We start from the raw sequence: 21,276 nt of genomic DNA, 5'->3' as shown, positions 1-21,276 counted from the left end.
GAAAAAGTTGATTTTTTGCTTTCTTTTGGTCATGAAATGTCTCTTTCGGAAATTTCATTAGGATCCCGTTCTTGTACCTTTGACAATTTTATTGACAAAAAGGGGGAGAATTAATATGTAGTTCACACTACAAATACATATGGTTTTCGGATCATTATGTAAGGGGGAATGGTTTCCATGTGAGATGGAGTATTGACTAGGGGGGGTGATACATATCACCATAGTATTGTTGTTGAAGTTGTGATACAATTGAACTTTGACGCTATATAATGATACTATGACACTGTATAACAATGATTGAGAACTATTGTTTTCTTGTTGTTATAGATACAGATTTACAACAACGATGATGCTAAACTTACAACCTTTGGGATCATTGGAGTACTTGTAAGTGACGAAGATTTCGAGTAATGTTGAAGATTAGGCATGTGGAATAGGAGATACAAAAGTTAATTTATTTATTTTTTGTATTCCATATGTATTAATAATTTTTCCACTAAAATTGACAAAGGGGGAGATTGTTAGAGCATTGCTCGGTCGAACTCGCATGTGTTTCTATCTCAAGCATGTTAGTCAATATTAGTGATCAAAAGTATAAGTCTTGATTACTAGCCTATTAGAGATAAGGTCTTGGATTAGGATAGAAAGTGTAGTTAAGCTCAAGAATCCAAGGAAATCATCATACAAGACGAAGGACTACTCAAGGAACTGGTGGATCTTCATTGACTAAAAGGTATGTGGAGACTTGAACTTATCTGTCACTCAAAAGTCTATTTACTCTATCTCCTACTCTTGAGACAAAAGTCGTTTTGATATATAGACTTTCATTATACACATTTGCTATTTCGAGCCGAGTTTATCTCGCCTATCTATTTCTCAAAATGTGTGTTGGTAAGCTTTCGCTTTAGCCGAATTCATCTTTACCAAGTGACGAAAGTCATGTTATGTTTCAATCACTTTGAAAATTGCTCTGACGAAAAATGGTCAGTGAATAACGGTTATATAACGTTCTCTGAGAATGTTTCAATGATTGAAATGAGAGTTTAGATTACATAACCATTGGTAGGATATAAGCATTGTTGTGGAAACACATATATGTATAAGTCCTTATTCCTTGAACCAAAGTTTGCGAACTTTGTTGATCAAGAGAAATGGAAGTGGCGTGAGCCAAGTCCGTGAACTTGCGGAACTTCTCGGCCCGAGATTTTCTACTGGAGTTTGTGTACTCCTTCCATGAGCTTAAGTCCGCGAACCCAGTCCGCGAACTTGAGAAGGTTATATCTAAAGTCGGTTGTTCTTGAACTAATATTTAAATAAACTAAGGAATGCTTTTGCAAACCATGGTTATAAAGTTCATGAACCGATTCGAATGAATCAAAACGATTTTGCTTCAATTGTGTCTTGTGTAGTTACATAAGATTTTCTTGCAATTGAACAACTCTCTAACTAGTTCATTTGAGTCATTTGAACTAGTTATGGTGAAGAAGAATAAGGTTGATATGAGAGTAATCTTATGGCTAACCATTTGGTTGACTTGTTGAACCAACAAATGTTAATGTTTGGGTACAGTTCATAAACCCAAAATTGGACATTTCATTTGTATGTGACAAGCTAAGTTTTCGATCTAACGGTTGAGAAATATTATCTTGAATTTAATCAGGTTTTCATCTAACGGTGAATATTGAATGCTTTGTTACTAAGCTAACATTGATTGCAAACCCTGATTTGAAAGTGTGTATAAGGGAGAACTCTAGCAACAGGGAAACTTAATCCCCACACATTCTGTGTGATACTAGTTGTGCTAAGCTAGAGTCGATTCTCCTTGAACCTTTGGTTTAATCTTCTAAACCAGGTTAACGACATAAAGACTTCATTGGGATTGTGAAGCTAGACTGATACTACTTTTATCGTCGTTGTGTGATCTGATCTTGTTGTTTCTATCATTACGAGTACAATTGAAATAATTGGCTTGAGATTTTATATCTCCGATAGGCAATGTTAGAGCATAGCTCGGTCGACCTCGCATGTGTTTCTATCTCAAGCATGTTTGTCAATGTTAGTGATCAAAACTATGAGTCTTGATTTCTAGCCTACATAGCTAAGTCTCGGACTAGGATAGAAAAGTGTAGTTGAGCTCAAGGACTTCATGGAAATTCAACAACAACGACGAAGATCTACACAAGGAACCGTGGAACTTCATCAACAAAAAGGTATGTGGAGACTTGAACTTATCTATCACTCAAAAATCTATCTATTCTATCTCCTACTTCTTATGAGATAAGAGTCGTATGCTATATAGACTAGATCATACACATTTGACATTTCGAGCTGAGCATTCATTGCTTACCTTTTATCTCGAAATCGTGTGTTGGTAAAGCGTTTCGCTTTGATCAAGTTTATCTTCACCTAGTGACGAAAGTCATGAAAAGTTTCAATCACTTTGAGAATTTCTCTGACGTGAATCGGTCTGTGAATAACGGCTATAGAGCGTCCTCTGAGAATGTCTCAATTATTGAAATGAGAGTTTAGATTACATAACCATGTATTCCTTGAACCGAAGTTTTCGAACTTTGTTGATCAAGAGAAATCGGGAGGATTGTGGAATTGTCTTGCCAAGTCCGCGAACTGTCGGAAGTTCTCGACCGAGAATTTCTGCTGGATTTTCAAAACCCATCTGTGTGTTAAGTCCACGAACCCAGACCGCGAACTGGCGGAAGTTCTCTTTCCGAAAATTTCTGCTGAGTTTGGAAAACTCAACCGATTAACTTAAGTCCGCGAACTTGTTTGTGAACTTAAGAGGTTTTGATCTAAAGATGTGCTCTGAACATGAAACATTAAATTACTAAGGAATGCTTTATGAAAACCGTGGCTATAATGTTCATGAGCCGATTCAATCGAATCGAATCATCTTTGTTTCAATTGTGTCTTGTGTAGTTACATAAGATCTCATAGCAATTGAACAACTCTTTAACTAATTCATTTGAGTCAATTGAACTAGTTATGGTGAAGAAGAACTTGGTTAATATGAATTGCTTATATAGTTAACCTTTTGGGTTACTATGTTGAACCAACATACACGTACACGTTTGGGAATGATTTTCAAAAACCCAGCAAACGTTTACCCAAGTGTGTGTTACAAGCTAAGTATTCGATCTAACGGTTCAGAAATATTAGCTTGAATCTAAATCAGGTTTTCATTTAATGGTGAATAAGGATTGCTTTGTAACTAAGGCAAAACCCTGATTTGAAGGCTATATAAAGGAGACATCTAGCATTGATCAAAACTAATCCCACACGTCTGTGTGATACTAGTGCGCTCGCTAGAGTCGATTCTCCTTTAACCTTTGGTTTTCTTCTCTAAAACCAGGTTAACGACTTAAAGACTTCATTGGGATTGTGAAGCCAGACCGATAATACTTTTATTGTAGTTGTGTGATCTGGTCTTGCATCTTCTATCGTACGAGTACAATCGATTGATTGGCTTGAGATCGTGAGAGTTCTCTGATAGGAAAGATAAAGAAGTAACAAACATCTTCGTCTCACTGTTTGTGATTCCTCGACAAACCGCCTGTGTAGTCAGGAAGGATTGTAGAGAGGTGATTGATTAATCTAGGATGTTCTTCGGGAATATAAGACCGGATTATCAATTGGTTCCTGTTCACCTTGATTTTATATCTTAAGACGGAACAAAACCTAGGGTTTATCTGTGGGAGACAGATTTATCCTTTGATGGACTTTTCTGTGTGAGATTGATCTGTTTATTATCAAGTCTGTGATTTTGGGTTACAGCAACTCTTGGTTGTGGGTGAGATCAGCTAAGGGAATCAAGTGTGTAGTATCCTGTTGGGATTTGAGGCGTAAGAGTAAAACTGTACCTTGGATCGGCGGGAGACTGATTGGGGTTCAACTATAGTCCAGTCCGAAGTTAGCTTGGATTAGGCTAGTGTCTGTAGCGGCTTAATACAATATGTATTCAATCTGGACTAGGTCCCGGGGTTTTTCTGCATTTGCGCTTTCCTTGTTAACAAAATTTCTGGTGTCTGTGTTATTTCTTTTCCGCATTATATTTTATATAATTGAAATAATACAGGTTGTGCGTTCGTGATCATCAATTGGAAATCCAACCTTTGGTTGTTAATTGATATCGATTGATCCTTGGATATTGGTCTTTGGTACCATCCAAGTAATCCTTGTGTTTTGATTAGGACTCGCTGATTTCTATTAGCTTGGGTAATATCAAAAACAAGAGAGAGATATTAACTCCTTGAGATACTTTTATCTAGATTGAGTCTGACTGTCTAGTTGATTCTCTAGCAAAGTATTTCGGAGTTAGTCCATACAGATTGCTAATCGAAATATTGGATGGTGTTGTTAGACCCCCGCTTTTTCAATTGGTATCAGAGCAGGCAAACACGTTTAAGACCTAACAAGTCTGTGTTTGTGGCAATCTGAGTCTGTGGACAGAATCTCATACGCATACCAAAATTCCTCCTAAAGCTGTCAACTTTGTCAAGTGTCTCGGAAATACCTCAAAGGGTCACTCCTTAGATGATTCTTCTGAATCCCGAGGTAAGAAGAATGTGTCATCTTGTGTTGATCATTCTTCCTCCAATGAGACATTGGACATAATGGCAAAAGCTGAAATGGAACTCACCAGAATTTCAAAAAATTCTACAGAGTTTGTTGATCTCAATGATCATGTACATCTCATGGATGAATTCGAAAGTCTATTGATCGTGAACAAGTACTCTATAACATTATAGGGACATTCTCCGAGTAAATTGAGAAACTTATTCAATAAAACAATATACAGCGCAAAAAGATTGGTGATCTTGAAAATCTGGTTAAAGAAGGCTCAATTAGAGAAAATTGTTTGATCAAGACGCATTCATCCGATCTAGACAGACTTCGTGTTGAGAAGGAGAAACTTGAAGCATCGCTTGTCTTAGCCCATGGACAATACAAATCCTTGTAAAAGGAAAACTCTGTTTTAAATAAATATTCTTCTGCACAAACTAATTCTCATGAGTTACTGTACAGAATGAAAGTTTCTCCAGATGAAGATGGTGTCAAGAAAATTTCTCATAACTTACAATCTTATCCGGTGGCTATGAAGTTTAAACAAGTACCAGTTGTTGCTTCTCCTCCACGAATATGTACCTTCTATGGAAAAGGAAATCACTATGCTATCCATTGTTTTACTAGAAAGAAACGTGTTTCTGAACTTCACAAGTTGCTTCTTTCTACTGTCAATGGTGTAAATAGTCAGACGACTACGACAGTGAAGGTCTCTTTCATAGGAAACCAGGCATCTTATAAAAATGATCTCTCTCCTAGAAATCATTACAGGACATTTGTAAATTCTCGTGCTACCAATGAAAGTATGTCATGTGCTTATAAGAACGAATCTGATAAATCTAAGTCTAGTGTGTGGAGACGAGTTTTGAAAAATCCCCTAGAACCTATTTCTAGAGGTCCTAGACTTTGTCATCAGAAAGGTTTCTCTCCTGTGATTCCCATAAAGACTGCGAGACACGCCGTTTTTCCTGGAAGCTAAGTTAAAAGGACAAGAATTGCTGAGATAAGATATCCTAGAGGAAATTACAGCTATTCTCTCAGAACCTATGGTGAGACTATGTCTCCCTCTGCTATCTAGCAGCAGAATGTTCTATTCTTGTGTCTAACTTGAGAGATACAAGGATGAGGATTTGAGAGATGCTCAAGTATTGTTTTATATTTTCTCTAGGTTTTATATTCCTTGTTGTAATTATCTTCTGTAGTCTCTTTTTTTTTCCACTTTTGATCGTTTGGGATGGTGGACGTTTTGGTAGCTGCACAGTATCTCTCTTTAGAGCCATTTTGGTCGGCCCGCGAACGCTCATATATCCTCAAGGAAATCTAGGGTTTCTATCCAGGGCATTCACGAACATATATATATCTTATATGTGTTTCATTTTTCTTCAGAAAGGAGCTCTATGGAAACTGTTCCCAAAGAAGAAGTTAATCCTATGGTTGAGGATGATCTCAAAGGATGTGATTCTGGTCAAGAGTTTATACGGAAGAAAATGCTTGAAAGAAAAGAGTATAACACTTGGATTGGTGAATCTGTCAAGGATTGCAGATAAACCAGCTTATTGATGGACATGCAAAAATCCTTGGTACTCAGAATATCTTGATGAGAAATCAGAAGAAAGTTATCCTTGACTGTGCAAAGGCTCGTCATTATGCTCGCACTATTGATCGAAAAGTCAACGTTCTAACTTTTGAACATGGTGTCTCTACGGTCAACATGGTCAAGGATATCAGTGACTCCTACTTTGATGGAACATTTCAGAGGTATGAAATCATCAAAGAAAACTTAGTTTTGTTGCCTAGTATGTCTTCTTTTTGGATTAGTTGGAAGAATAACTAGTGTTTTGAATAGCGATGATTGTGACTACACATAGCTATTTTTCTTTTCATTTTCTTATGTTTATTTTTTTAGGTTTATTGGTTATTAAATTCTAAAAATATTTGGAGGATGATGTTATTGCAGTATTGATCTTTATGATTTTGTGATATTGCAATTTGTTTATGGGATATGTATTGTTTACGTCCGTGAACTTGAAGGTCCCATATTGCGGTCAAAAGTAAATTCGTTCATGAATCGGTATTCGTATTGATGAAAGGACGAATGGACTTTTGACATTTACAAAAGTTATGCCTATGCAGTCACGTATTTGATGGAAAATAGGATGATATCTTTTGTTTGACAAGGATAAAGTCTATTATGTCGTTATGATGGAAAATAGAATAGATCCTTGTATGTTATCCACAGTATTGATCTTCAATGATCCATCTTGTTATGTTTTACCGTGAAGGCTCCATTGTGTGTCTTATGTTGAGCACGATACAACTAAGTCGATTTTTCTTATTGGCTTGTTGGTTGTTCCATAAGATGCTATATGTCGAGCATTAGGAACTAAATTAATCAACTCGTTTGGTTATTTAGTTTGTACTCCATAAGTTTGCTTTCTTATGTCGAGTACATGTACGGTTAAGGTTGTCATATTCTATGATGAACTTAGTCGGGGTTCCATAAGTTCTCTTATGTTGAGCCCAAAATAATTAAATTGATTACCTCGGTGATTAGTTTGGTTATTTGTGTTCCAATTAGATTAATTATAGGTTCTCTTGTAATTAATCTAGTTGAGTTTTCATATATTCCACAAATTCTTGTGTTGAGTATATGAACGGATATACTTATCATGTTCTATTGGTTAACATAGTCGTATTTTCCGTAAGGTTTTCCTTATGTTGAGTATGTGAACGATTAAGTTAGTCATCTCCGTATGATTACCTTAGTCGTAGCTCCGTAAGTTTACTTACGTTGAGCACTTTCAATTAAATTGATCATTTTTGTGGTTTGATTTAGTTGCGTTTTCAATTGAATTAAATATGGGTTTACTTGTGATTAATTTGGTTGAGCTTTGGATATAGAAAATCATTCCTATGGTTTTTGGTGTCCAATTTAAAAATCCTTCTTTTCCTTTGAAATTAAGGTCGCTCTTGTTGTTCTTTCGGGAATGCCATCAAATGGGGGAGAGTTCTTTTGAACTTGTGCTTAATGGTAATATCCTGCGGGGTGTGCGGCTGTGGAATTTTATAGGGTTTATCTTGTATCTTAAAACTCCTTGATGAATGCATTTAGCTTCGGATTTATGATTGCATCTAAATTAAGTTGGTATGTATTTTTCTTTTAGTCTATGAAATGTCTCTAGTGGAAATTTCATTATGATCCCGTTCTTGTACCTTTGCCAATTTTATTGACAAAAGGGGGAGACATAATGTAGTTCACACTACAAATACATATGGTTTTAGGATCATTGTGTAAGGGGGAGTGGTTTCCATGATCGAGATGGAGTATTGACTAAGGGGGAGTGATACATATCACCGTAGTATTATTGTTAAAGTCATGATACAATTGGACTTTGATATTACATAATAATACTATGACACTGTATAATAATGATCGAGAATCTCGATTTCTCTCATTGTTATAGTTACGGATCTTCAACAAAGGTGATGCTAAACTTACAACCTTTGGGATAATTGGAGTACTTGGAAGGACGAAGATTTCAGGGAACGTTGAAGATTAGACTATGGAATAGGAGCCACTAAAGTTTATCTTTTTTGTATTCCATATGTATTAATAGTTTTGTCACTAAAATTGACAAAGGGGGAGATTGTTAGAGCATAGCTCGGTCGACCTCGCATACGTTGCTATCTCAAGCATGTTTGTCAATGTTAGTGATCAAAACTATGAGTCTTGATTTCTAGCCTACATAGCTAAGTCTCGGACTAGGATAGAAAAGTGTAGTTGAGCTCAAGGACTTCATGGAAATTCAACGAAAACGACGAAGATCTACTCAAGGAACCGTGGAAATTCATCAACAAAAAGGTATGTGGAGACTTGAACTTATCTATCACTCAAAAATCTATCTATTTTATCTCCTACTTCTTATGAGACAAAAGTCGTATGCTATATAGACTAGATCATACACATTTGACATTTCGAGCTGAGCATTCATTGCTTATCTTTTATCTCGAAATCGTGTTTTGGTAAAGCGTTTCGCTTTGATCAAGTTTATCTTCATCTAGTGACGAAAGTCATGAAAAGTTTCAATCACTTTGAGAATTGCTCTGACGTGAATCGGTCTGTGAATAACGGCTACATAGCATCCTCTGAGAATGTCTCAGTGATTGAAATGAGAGTTTAGATTACATAACCATGTATTCCTTGAACCGAAGTTTTCGAACTTTGTTGAACAAGAGAAATCGGGAGGATTGTGGAATTGACTTGCCAAGTCCGCGAATCCAGTCCGCAGACTCAGTCAGCGAACTGTCGTAAGTTCTCGACCGAGAATTTCTGCTGGATTTTCCAAAACTCGTTTGTGTGCTAAGTCCGCGAACCCAGTCCGCGAACCCAGTCCGCGAACTGGCCGAAGTTCTCTTTCCGAGAATTTCTGCTGAGTTTGGAAAACTCAACCGATTAACTTAAGTCCGCGAACTTAATTGTGAACTTAAGAGGTTATGATTTAAAGATGTGCTCTGAACATGAAACATTAAATTACTAAGGAATGCTTTATGCAAACCGTGGCTATAATGTTCATGAGCCGATTCAATGGAATCGAATCATCTTTGTTCCAATTGTGTCTTGTATAGTTACATAAGATCTCATAGCAATTGAACAACTCTTTAACTAGTTCATTTAAGTCAATTGAACTAGTTATGGTGAAGAAGAACTAGGTTAATATGAATTGCTCATATGGTTAACCTTTTGGGTTACTATGTTGAACCAACATACACGTACACGTTTGGGCATGGTTTTCAAAAACCCAGTAAACGTTTACCCAAGTGTGTGTGACAAGCTAAGTTTTCTATCTAACGGTTCAGAAATATTAGCTTGAATCTAAATCAAGTTTTCATCTAACAATGAATAAGGATTGCTATGTAACTAAGGAAAAACCCTGATTTGAAGGCTATATAAAGGAGACATCTAGCATTGAGAAAAACTAATCCCCACACGTCTGTGTGATACTAGTGCGCTCACTAGAGTCGATTCTCCTTTAACCTTTGGTTTTCTTCTCTAAAACCAGGTTAACGACTTAAAGACTTCATTAGGATTGTGAAGCCAGACCAATACTAATTTTATTGTAGTTGTGTAATCTGATCTTGCATCTTCTATCGTACGAGTACAATCGATTGATTGGCTTGAGATCGTGAGAGTTCTCCGATAGGCAAGATAAAGAAGTCACAAACATCTTCGTCTCACTGTTTGTGATTCCTCGACAAACCGCATGTGTAGTCAGGAAGGATTGTAGAGAGGTGATTGATTAATCTAGGTTGTTCTTCGGGAATATAAGACCGGATTATCAATTGGTTCCTGTTCACCTTGATTTTATATCTTAAGACGGAACAAAACCTAGGGTTTATCTGTGGGAGACAGATTTATCCTTTGATAGACTTTTCTGTATGAGACATGTCTGTTTATTATCAAGTCTGTGATTTTGGGTTACAACAACTCTTGGTTGTGGGTGAGATCAGCTAAGGGAATCAAGTGCGTAGTATCCTGCTGGGATCAGAGAGGTAGGAGTACAACTGTACCTTGGATCGGTGGGAGACTGATTGGGGTTCAACTATAGTCCAGTCCGAAGTTAGCTTGGAATAAGCTAGTGTCTGTAGCGGCTTAATACAGTGTGTATTCAATCTAGACTAGGTCCCGGGGTTTTTCTGCATTTGCGGTTTCCTCGTTAACAAAATTTCTGGTGTCTGTGTTATTTCTTTTCCACATTATATTTTATATAACTGAAATAATACAGGTTGTGCGTTCGTGATGATCAATTGGAAATCCAACCTTTCGTTGTTAATTGATATTGATTGATCCTTGGATATTAGTCTTTGGTACCGTCCAAGTATTCCTTGTGTTTTGATTAAGACTCGTTGATTTCTATTAGCTTGAGTAATATCAAAAACAAGAGAGAGATATTAACTCCTTGAGATACTTTTATCTAGATTGAGTCTGACTGTCTAGTTGATTCTCTAGCAAAGTATTTCGGAGTTAGTCCATACTGATTGTTAATCGAAATATTGGGTGGTGTTGTTAGACCCCCGCATTTTCAGGAAAGATAAAAAAGTAATCACAAACAAACTTCGTCTCATCGTTTGTGATTCCACAATATCTTTTTTCGCTGCGTCGATTAAGATTAATGTGAGGTGATTGATAATACTAAGTTGTTCTTCAGTTATATAAGTTTGGTATTATTGATTGGTTCCTGTTCACCTTGATTTATCAAAAGACGGAACAAAACTCGTAGGTATATTCGTGGGAGACAGATTTATCTATTACCATAAACTTTTCTGTGTGATACATATTTGTTTATTAAAGTCTTTGACTTTGGGTCGTAGCAACTCTTATTTGTGGGTGAGATCAACTAAGGGAATCAAGTGCGGAGTATCCTGCTGGGATCAGAGGCGTAGGAGCATAACTGTACCTTGGATCAGTGTGATATTGATCGGGGTTCAACTACAGTCCAGACCGAAGTTAGTTTGGAGTAGGATAGTGTCTGTAGCGGCTTAATACAGTGTGTGTTTAATCTGGACTAGGTCCCGGGGTTTTTCTGCATTTGCGGTTTCCTCGTTAACAAAATTTCTGGTGTCTGTGTTATTTCTATTCCGCATTATATTTGTTTATAGAATTGAAATAATACAGGTTGTGCGTTGTTCAATAAATTAGAATATCCGACCTTATTGGTTGTTAAATTGATTGACACTTGGATATTGGTCTTTGGTACCTTCCAAGTTATCTCTCTTTGATAAAGACTCGCAGATTTCTATTTGCTTGAGTAAAGATCAAATCGAGAGATTGAGATATAAACTCTTTGATATACTTTTCATTGATTGAGTCTAACTTTCTAGTTGATTCTCATAAAAGTGTATTGGAGTTTGTCCATACAGATTGCTAAGCGAAATATTGGGTGTGGTTGTTAGACCCCCGCTTTTTTAGATTGCACTAAGCGTCAAAAATGGTTCGAAAATAAAGGTAATCTTTCTGATGGTCTTTACAAATTATTTTGAAACAAATTTGACTGTTAAATTTGTTCGAAAATAAAGGTAATCTTTCTGATGATTCGTAAGCTATTTTGAAACAAATTTGACTGTTAAAGAATCTTCTTTATCATGGTGGTTTGATTCTGGTGCTAATGTTCATGTTTCTAATTCGATGCAGGGATACCTTTCAACCCAAATCACAAACCAGAATGAAAACTTCCTTTTTATGGGCACTGGCAATAAAGCCCCAGTTAATGTTGTAGGCACCTATCGTCTGATTCTAGATCATGCATACTTTCTTGATTTGGAAAACACTCTTTTTGTTCCAACTATTCCCGCAATTTAATTTTAGTTTCTCAACTAGATAGACAAGGTTTTCAATTTCAAATTTCCAATGGATGTTTTAATTTGTTTAAAGATTTTAAAGTTATTGGTTATGGTTATCTTTCTGATGGTCTTTACAAATTAAATTTATCATCATCATCAATACCTGGAACCTATTTAACCATGCATCATAATGATAGAACTGAACGTGCTGAGGGTAATTCCTCATTCTTGTGGCATAAGAAGCTGGGACATATATCTCGTGAAAAGCTTCAAAGATTGGTAAAAGATGAGATTCTACAGAACCTTGATTTTACTGATTATAAGAGTTGTGTGGATTGTATTAAAGGCAAGATGACAAAAACACAAAGAAAGGTGCCACAAGAAGTTCTGAACTCCTTGAAATAATACATACAGATATTTGTGGACCGTTTGACGTTCCAACTTTTGGAGGAGAAAAATATTTTATCACCTTTATTGATGATTTTTCACGTTATTGTTATCTTTACTTATTGCATGATAAATCTCAAGCTGTGAATGTTGTAGAGCAATTCATTACCGAAGTTGAGAGGCAATTAGAAAAGAAGGTGAAAATCATTAGGTATGATAGGGGTGGAGAGTATTATGGAAGGTATGACGAAACAGGACAACATACTGGACCTTTCGCTTTACTTCTTCAAAAGCTTGGAATTGTTGCTCAATACACAAGGCCAGGTTCACCTTGGCAGAATGGTGTAGCAGAAAGGCGAAATCGTACTATAATGGAAATGGTTAGAAGCATGATTAGTCATGCGAGTTTACCCTTAAGTTTGTGGATGTATGCTCTTCGTTATGTTGTGTACATTTTAAATAGAGTTCCAAGAAAAGCAATTCCAAAGACTCCTTTTGAACTGTGGAAGGGCTGGAAACCTAGTTTAAAACACCTGGAAGTTTGGGGTTGTTCAGCAGAAGCGAAAGTTCATAATCCCAAAGAAAAGAAATTGGATATGAAAACTGTTAGCGGTTACTTTATTGGTTTTCCTGAAAAATCCAAGGGATATATTATTTATTGTCCTAACCATAATATAAGAATTGTTGAAACTGGAAATGCAAAATTCATTAAGGATGGCGAAGTTAGTGTGAGTACACCAGTGCAAGAAAAATCTGTTTAAGAAATCAGAGTAATAATCCCTTTACCTCAGATTTCTACAGATATTGTGACTCTACCGGTTGTAGAACCGATTGATGAGGGATAAACACAAATAACAACACCGGAGCTTCATGATGAGACTATTTCCACTGAAGAAATTGTAGAACAACCACAAGAAGTAGCCTTAAGAAGATCTACTAGAGAACGGAAAAGGGCTATTTCTGATGATTATGTGGTTTATCTACAAGAATCGGATTTTGATTTAGGGATTATGAAAGATCATGTTTCTTATTCACAAGCTATCAAGTGTAATAATTCTAGTAAATGGATTAATTCTATGAAAGTAGAGAAAAAATCGATGGATGATAATGGAGTCTGGGAATACGTTGAATTGTCTGAAGGATACAAAGCAATCGGGTGTAAATGGGTCTTTAAGACCAAACGCGATGCTAATGGCAATATTGAACGTTATAAAGCTAGACTTGTAGCCAAAGGTTTCACTCAGAAAGATGGCATTGATTACAAAGAGACTTTTTCTCCAGTGTCAAAGAAAGACTCTCTCAGAATTATTTTAGCATTAGTAGCTCAATATGACCTTGAGTTACATCAAATGGATGTGAAAACAGCCTTTCTTAATGGTGAGCCTGAAGAAGAAATAAACATGTGTCAACCTGAAGGTTTTGCCTTAGAAGGACAGGAACACATGGTCTGCAAACTTAAGAAATCAATTTATGGACTTAAGCAAGCCTCTAGGCAGTGGTATCTAAAATTCAACGAAACCATTCAAAAATTTGGTTTTGGAGAAAATGTTGTAGATCCATGCATATACCTCAAGATAAGTGGGAGGAAGTTCATATTTTTGGTATTGTATGTAGATTACATACTACTTGCGAGTAGTGATCTTGGCCTTATGCATGAAACTAAGGAATATCTCTCGAAGAATTTTAAAATGAAAGATATGGTTGAGGCTTCTTATGTGATTGGGATAGAAATATCTCGTGATAGATCACTTGGAACATTGTCAATCTCACAGAAATCATATATCGAAAGAATTCTAGAGAGGTTTGAGATGAGTGCATGTAAGCCAAGTATAGTTTTGGTTTCTAAAGGAGACAAGTTTGGACTCAATCTTTGTCCTAAGAATGAAATGGAACGTAAAAAAATGGATAAAATCCATTATGCTTTTGTGGTGGGAAGTTTAATGTATGCCCAAGTTTGCACACGTCCAGATATCAGCTATATAGTTGGTATGCTGGGAAGATACCTTGTGAATCCTGGAATGGAACACTGGAAAGCTGCAAAGAAAGTTTTAAGATACCTGCAAGGAACGAAGGATCATCGTCTCACATTTACAAAGTCGGATCAATTTGAGTTGGTTGGCTATTCAGATTCTGATTTCATGGGATGTAATGATACTCGAAAGAGCACCTTTGGATATCTTTTTCTATTAGCTGGAGGAGCAATATCATGGAAAAGTGCAAAATAATCTATTCTCACTGGCTCAACAATGAAAGCTGAATTTGTAGCATGTTATGAGGCTACAAATCACTGTTCATGGTTGCGGAATTTCATCTCAATGTTTGGAGACCTAAATTTTGCCTCCACACCAGTGAAACTTTACTGTGATAATGTCGCAGCAGTATTATTTTCAAAGCACGCTAGATATACTAAGGGTTCAAGACACATGGATCTAAAGTACCTATGCGTGAAGCAAGATGTTCAGATGAAAAAGTTGTTCATTGAACATATAGGCATAGAACTTATGATTGCAGATGCATTTACGAAGGCGTTACCTCCCAAGACCTTTTTGGAATATGTTGGAAACATGGGTCTTGAGGGACTAACAAATAATTAGTTTCACTTAGACTTTTGCTTATGTCTGAACACCTATTGAGATCTTATTATAGTTATTTTTCTGAACTTATTTCTGTATCCACTTTAGTATACTTTTATGTTATTGGATGAATGTTACAGAAATTGTTTTCTTTTGAAGACATTACTGGACCATTATGATATCCATATTTAAGGCATGATTGAGTAAGTTGCTTGTGTTGTGGTACATGGAAGGGAACATGTTGATAACAAGACAATGTTCCACCGCCATGACTCGCATAAGTAATTTGCTTGGTTGAGGTATTACGTTTAACCATTGAATTTGTTTAGCAATTATACGCGCTTATGTTTTTCTACAATTAACCGTTAAATAGATTATCACATGGACCAGTGGGAGAATGTAAGAATATTTATACACACATAAATATTCTCTTGGTCCGTGCAATAACTTGGTTAATTATGAATTATGCTAAATATGTTGGTTACAATTTTGGGATCCTTTCATATTCCCTCTTCCTTGATGGACGGACGAGATTGAATGTTAATTTTAATCCTATGAACCTTGGTCCTCCTTCTACCTATAAAAGGAACTCAATAACCATCAATATTAAGTTAAAGAATTTTATTATTCATTTACACATAAAAGGGTCAAGAAGGAGAAACCAAAAGTTCTACAAAACTATTCTGCTCTAGGGGTGCTCTTGGAGGACATCTTGGATTCAATCAATGGCATTCTCAGGTACTCTTAATTTTTAGCACAACTATGCTTATGATGTGATTATCATGTTTGTTCAAAGATATTTTACATATAATATAATTCTTATACTAAGGAACCGAGTCGGGACCAGAAAATTTTATTATTTTAATGTGTGAACACAAAGATCATTGTCATCTGAGTGTTCACAAATAATGCGCGCAGTCTCATGACTATATAGTAAATAGGCTGCACCTGAGGGGGATGAATTGGTTATGTCGAATCCTTGACTCAGAGTCCTAAAACTCCTCTTCGTCTCATCAACTACAATCAGTGTTCTTAGCACGCATAGTAAGATAAATAATGGATGAAGTATAAAACGTACGAACATGATGCACCATAAATATCGAATTGAATATGTAAAGTATAAATGCATGAATATAGATGAAACGATTAACTTATATGATTCATCACTCAGATCTCTGTCTGCGGGTTTGGGTTTTTCATTTTATGTATGATGGTTACAGAAATAGTCGAATGACTTTGAGGTCAACATAGGCCTGCGTAGCAGGAGGAATTTCACTTACACTTTCTCTATCTCTCTCTGTCTCTCTCCTATTCTCCTCTCAATATTCTCGGATCCCCTTCTTCACTTGGGAGAGAGGGGTATTTATAGGGTGGTTACGTGGGATCCACTTCTGAAGCCCGTTATAACCTTATCCTCTTGTGTCTTGTGCCGCTTACGCAGAAGTCTTCGTGTTCTCGGCTCTGTCTGCGTGTTCTGTTTGAATATGCAGTGTTATCTGCGCTTCCTCCACAGGCTGACTAACATGTATGTTGTTTGGGGGTATTTAATGCGGGTAGTTGAGATGTATGTCCGCGGTAGACATTTGTCTTCTGCCCCTGTCTTGTCTGCGTCAGTCGGACTATCCCCAGCCGTAGATCTTAGATCTTTCTGGGGATATGATAAAGTGACTCTTGGCTGTCCACGTGTGATATCATATATTGATGCTCTCAGGCGCATGTCCTCCACGTGTGTCTTTGTGGACACGTGGCGGAAGATGAAATGTGTACCTACAATTTTCCCCTTTTCCTCCTACTGGGCGGTTAGTCGAAGTGGGAAGAAAAAACGTGTTACTCTCTTCATCTTCTCTTTATTATTTTCCTAGATTTTAGGGCACATTCCCCACTATTTGCAATAACTTCTTCTTGGGTAGTGGGAAAAACGTGTTACTCTCTTCATCTTCTCTTTATTATTTTCCTAGATTTTAAGGCACATTCCCCACTATTTGCAATAACTTCTTCTTGGGTAGTGGGGCGGTTTTATTTCTCTTTGCATATATATATGAGAAGGAATGTGAAAATTCTATAGTCATAAATTTCATTCCTTCTCTTTCCTCAGAGCTTTTATTTTTTTTTCTCTGCTTTTGTATCCTTGTTATTAATTGCTGCTGCTGCTACTGTTGTTCCTCAAAGCTTTCTGCTGCTGCTGTTGTTCGTTGAGGCTTTCTGCTACTGTTGTTGTTGTTCGTCGAGGATTTCTGTTGCTGCTGTTGTTGTTCCTCGAAGCTTTCTTCCTGATTTTTCATTTTTAGGTAAGTGGTTTTACTGTGTTTGATTATCTTTTGATGAAAAATATATTCGTTTTTTGCTGTTGTTATGTGTTTGTGATGAAGAACATATATATAGATGTGTGTATGATTTCCCCTGTTCGTTGTTACAAACAGTAATGATTTCTTCCTTCGTGTATGCTTGCCCCTATTTGATATTTCCCCTTTTTATTTAGGGTTTGTTCTTATTTTCCATCTGGTTCATGATTATGAAGAACTGGATGAAATTGGGTTTTTTGATTTTCGTTTTGTCTCCGTGGAAATCTGAAACTTGTTTGTGTATTACGCAGACATGGCTGACCGTCCGCGGGTTTCTTATCAAACTCCACCGCCGAGTCCGCGTAGAGATCCTGATGTTTCTCCGCCTGGTAGAGGTTCGTCTAAGTCTTCCCAAGGTGATGCTCGGAATCATAGGGTTTCGTCTTCTTCTGGTCATAGGTACTCATCTTCTAAGAAGGGTGAGTCGCAGAGAGGGAATACGCAGAAAGGGGACCGGCCAAAAGAGGCTCCTGGTTCCCGGTATGCTATTTCTCGTCCCTTTGTTAATCCGCGTGATGATCCCAAGAAAACGCGGGATGTCCCGCCTCTTCGGTTAGTGGAGCCTCCTTCCGTGTCTCAGCAACATCCTCTACCTCCCCCTCCAGTGTCTCAACCCAAGGGGAGGTCTTCGAAAGAAGTGGTTTCGAAGATTGAGGCATCTATGGTTCCTCATAAGAGAAAAGCTTCCGATAGAAATCCTTCGAAGGATTCTGTGCCTGATCCCTCGGAGGAGGAATATATTTCTCAGAAAATACGCAGCGTCGTTGTTGGGGAGAAGAAAGTGACCTTCAAACATATTGATCTTGAGGTTTTTAAGGAAAAGCATGGTCTTCAGCTATTCGATGTTCGTTTTTACACTGCTGATGACGATATTACTTATGAGATGATATCGACGTATAAGTTTGATGAATTTCATCTCCTGACCACGGTGGGGGCCTTTGAAGCGGGTCTTATGTTGCCTTTGTACAAGTCTGGGGATTCCTTTTATTATGATGTGTTGGCTGGTCGAGAGGGCTCTTCGAAGAACACTCACTGTCGCTCTATTTCCCAACTTCATGGGAATTATCTTCGTGCACTGAGGGAGTGTTATCTTCGGAGCAAAGGAGAGACAATGATGACCCTTTATGTTCCCAATCCTGAGGAAAGGGAGTGGTATACGCCTGAGAATTTTAACAAGTCTTTTGGTGACTATGTTAACAGTAGGAATCGTAAACCGTGGAGTGTGAGTCTTCGTAATATTGCCGCTCCTCGTGGTGAGATCCTTCTGAGTGAAGTAAGTGGTGCTAAGGTGAAGTACGTCCCGGGTACAGAGAATTCTACTAACAAATTGGTGTTTCCTACTCGTGAGCGGATCAAGCGTGATCATGACTATGAATGGCACGCGACTGTTATTGAGGTTGTTGGTCCCTGGGCTTGGGGGTGGGTTCCAGGTCCGCAAGGATGGCGTCCTACCGCAGATAGCCAGATACGTGAGGCTCCTCCTGCTCGTTATGGGAATTTCCGTCCTTGGCATTTGAATTTTGAGGGCATGAATTTCCAATATGCCCTCGATGTTGTTGATGGAGATGACGAAGAGAGTTCCGATGCTGATCTTCAGACGAAGAATGCTGCGGTTGTCAAGGTAAGATTTCCATATGCCTTGTCCTTCTTTAGTTGAGGCAGTTTTAATTCTTTTCAAAGCCAGGGATTTTTATTCTTATGCCTTGTCTTTTTAGGCGACGAAGAAGAGGAGGATAAATCCCAAGCAGTCCACCACCGCAACAATCGAGGAGGCGGAGGTTCATGAAGAAGTTAACAGTCCTGTGACTGAGCTTGGAGGGGATGAAGATATGTCTGATAGGGAAGAGCGTACTGATACATCCCCTCCAGGTCATGATGATGAAGAATTTGTTGAAGGGAATACTACCGCTGGTGGCAGCGGTATTGGTGTGAAATTAATCCCGCAGTTGCCATGATGCTGGTGAATACATTGCCTTGGTGATAGGGTGTTGGTGGTGAAATTCCCTGCGTCTCAGGAGTTTTCCTTTGGCCGATTTACTCTGCGGGGGATAGTTTTGATATAACGCTGCCCTGGGCCTGGCTTCTGAGTTTCAACCTGCTTCCCCAAACGATGATTGGGATGTGCTTGGTAATCTAGCAAGGCGGATGGAAAGGGAAAGGGAGTCGTGAATGCTAGTGATATTCCATAAGGGAGCGGTGCTAGAAATCTTCCAGATTTGGATGCGGGAGTAGCCTCGAACTCTTCGGGTACTAAGTTCACAGATATGGGTGGGGCCTCGGTTGGGTCTTCTAGAGATGATTTTTCTCAGTCATTGATCCTTGAGGGTGATGATCCCAAGAAAACGCGGGATGTCCCGCCTCTTCGGTTAGTGGAGCCTCCTTCCGTGTCTCAGCAACATCCTCTACCTCCCCCTCCAGTGTCTCAACCCAAGGGGAGGTCTTCGAAAGAAGTGGTTTCGAAGATTGAGGCATCTATGGTTCCTCATAAGAGAAAAGCTTCCGATAGAAATCCTTCGAAGGATTCTGCGCCTGATCCCGCGGAGGAGGAATATATTTCTCAGAAAATACGCAGCGTCGTTGTTGGGGAGAAGAAAGTGACCTTCAAACATATTGATCTTGAGGTTTTTAAGGAAAATCATGGTCTTCAGCTATTCGATGTTCGTTTTTACACTGCTGATGACGATATTACTTATGAGATGATATCGACGTATAAGTTTGACGAATTTCATCTCCTGACCACGGTGGGGGCCTTTGAAGCGGGTCTTATGTTGCCTTTGTACAAGTCTGGGGATTCCTTTTATTATGATGTGTTGGCTGGTCGAGAGGGCTCTTCGAAAAACACTCACTATCTCTCTATTTTTCAACTTCATGGGAATTATCTTCGTGCACTGAGGGAGTGTTATCTTCGGAGCAAAGGAGAGACAATGATGACCCTTTATGTTCCCAAACCTGAAGAAAGGGAGTGGTGTACGCCTAAGAATTTTAACAAGTCTTTTGGTGACTATGTTAACAGTAGGAATCGTAAACCGTGGAGTGTGAGTCTTCGTAATATTGGCGCTCCGCGTGGTGAGATTCTTCTTCTGAGTGAAGTAAGTGGTGTTAAGGTGAAGTACGTCCCGGGTACAGAGAATTTTATTAACAAATTGGTGTTTCCTACTCGTGAGCGGATCAAGCGTGATCATGACTATGAGTGGCACGCGACTGTTCTTGAGGTTGTTGGTCCCTGGGCTTGGGGGTGGGTTCCAGGTCCGCAAGGATGGCGTCCTACCGCAGATAGCCAGATACGTGAGGCTCCTCCTGCTCGTTATGGGAATTTCCTTCCTTGGCATTTGAATTTTGAGGGCATGAATTTCCAATATGCCCTCGATGTTGTTGATGGAGATGACAAAGAGAGTTCCGATGCTGATCTACAGACGAAGAATGCTGCGGTTGTCAAGGTAAGATTTCCATATGCCTTTTCCTTCTTTAGTTGAGGAAGTTTTAATTCTTTTCAAAGCCAGGGATTTTTATTCTTACATGCCTTGTCTTTTTAGGCGACGAATAATAGGAGGATAAATCCCAAGCAGTCCACCACCGCAACAATCGAGGAGGCGGAGGTTCATGAAGAAGTTAACAGTCCTGTGACTGAGCTTGGAGGGGATGAAGATATGTCTGATAGGGAGGAGCGTACTGATACATCCCCTACAGGTCATGATGATGAAGAATTTGTTGAAGGGAGTACTACCGCTGGTGGCAGCGGTATTGGTGGTGAAATTAATCCCGCATGTGGCCATGGTGCTGGTGATGATAACATTGCTCTTGGTGATAAGGGTGTTGGTGGTGAAATTCCTGCTGCGTCTCAGGAGTTTTCCTTTAGCCAGATTTACTCTGCGGGGGATGGTTTTGATATGAACGCTGCCCTGGGCCTGGCTTCTGAGTTCAACCTGCTTTCCCCAAACGATGATTGGGATGTGCTTGGTAACTCTAGCAAGGCGGATGGAAAGGGAAAGGGAGTCGTGAATGCTAGTGATATTCCATAAGGGAGCGGTGCTAGAAATCTTCCAGATTTGGATGCGGGA

This window comes from Papaver somniferum, chromosome 7 (genome assembly GCF_003573695.1).
Source record: "Papaver somniferum cultivar HN1 chromosome 7, ASM357369v1, whole genome shotgun sequence".
Taxonomy (NCBI): Eukaryota; Viridiplantae; Streptophyta; class Magnoliopsida; order Ranunculales; family Papaveraceae; genus Papaver; species Papaver somniferum.
This window is presented reverse-complemented; position numbering follows the sequence as displayed.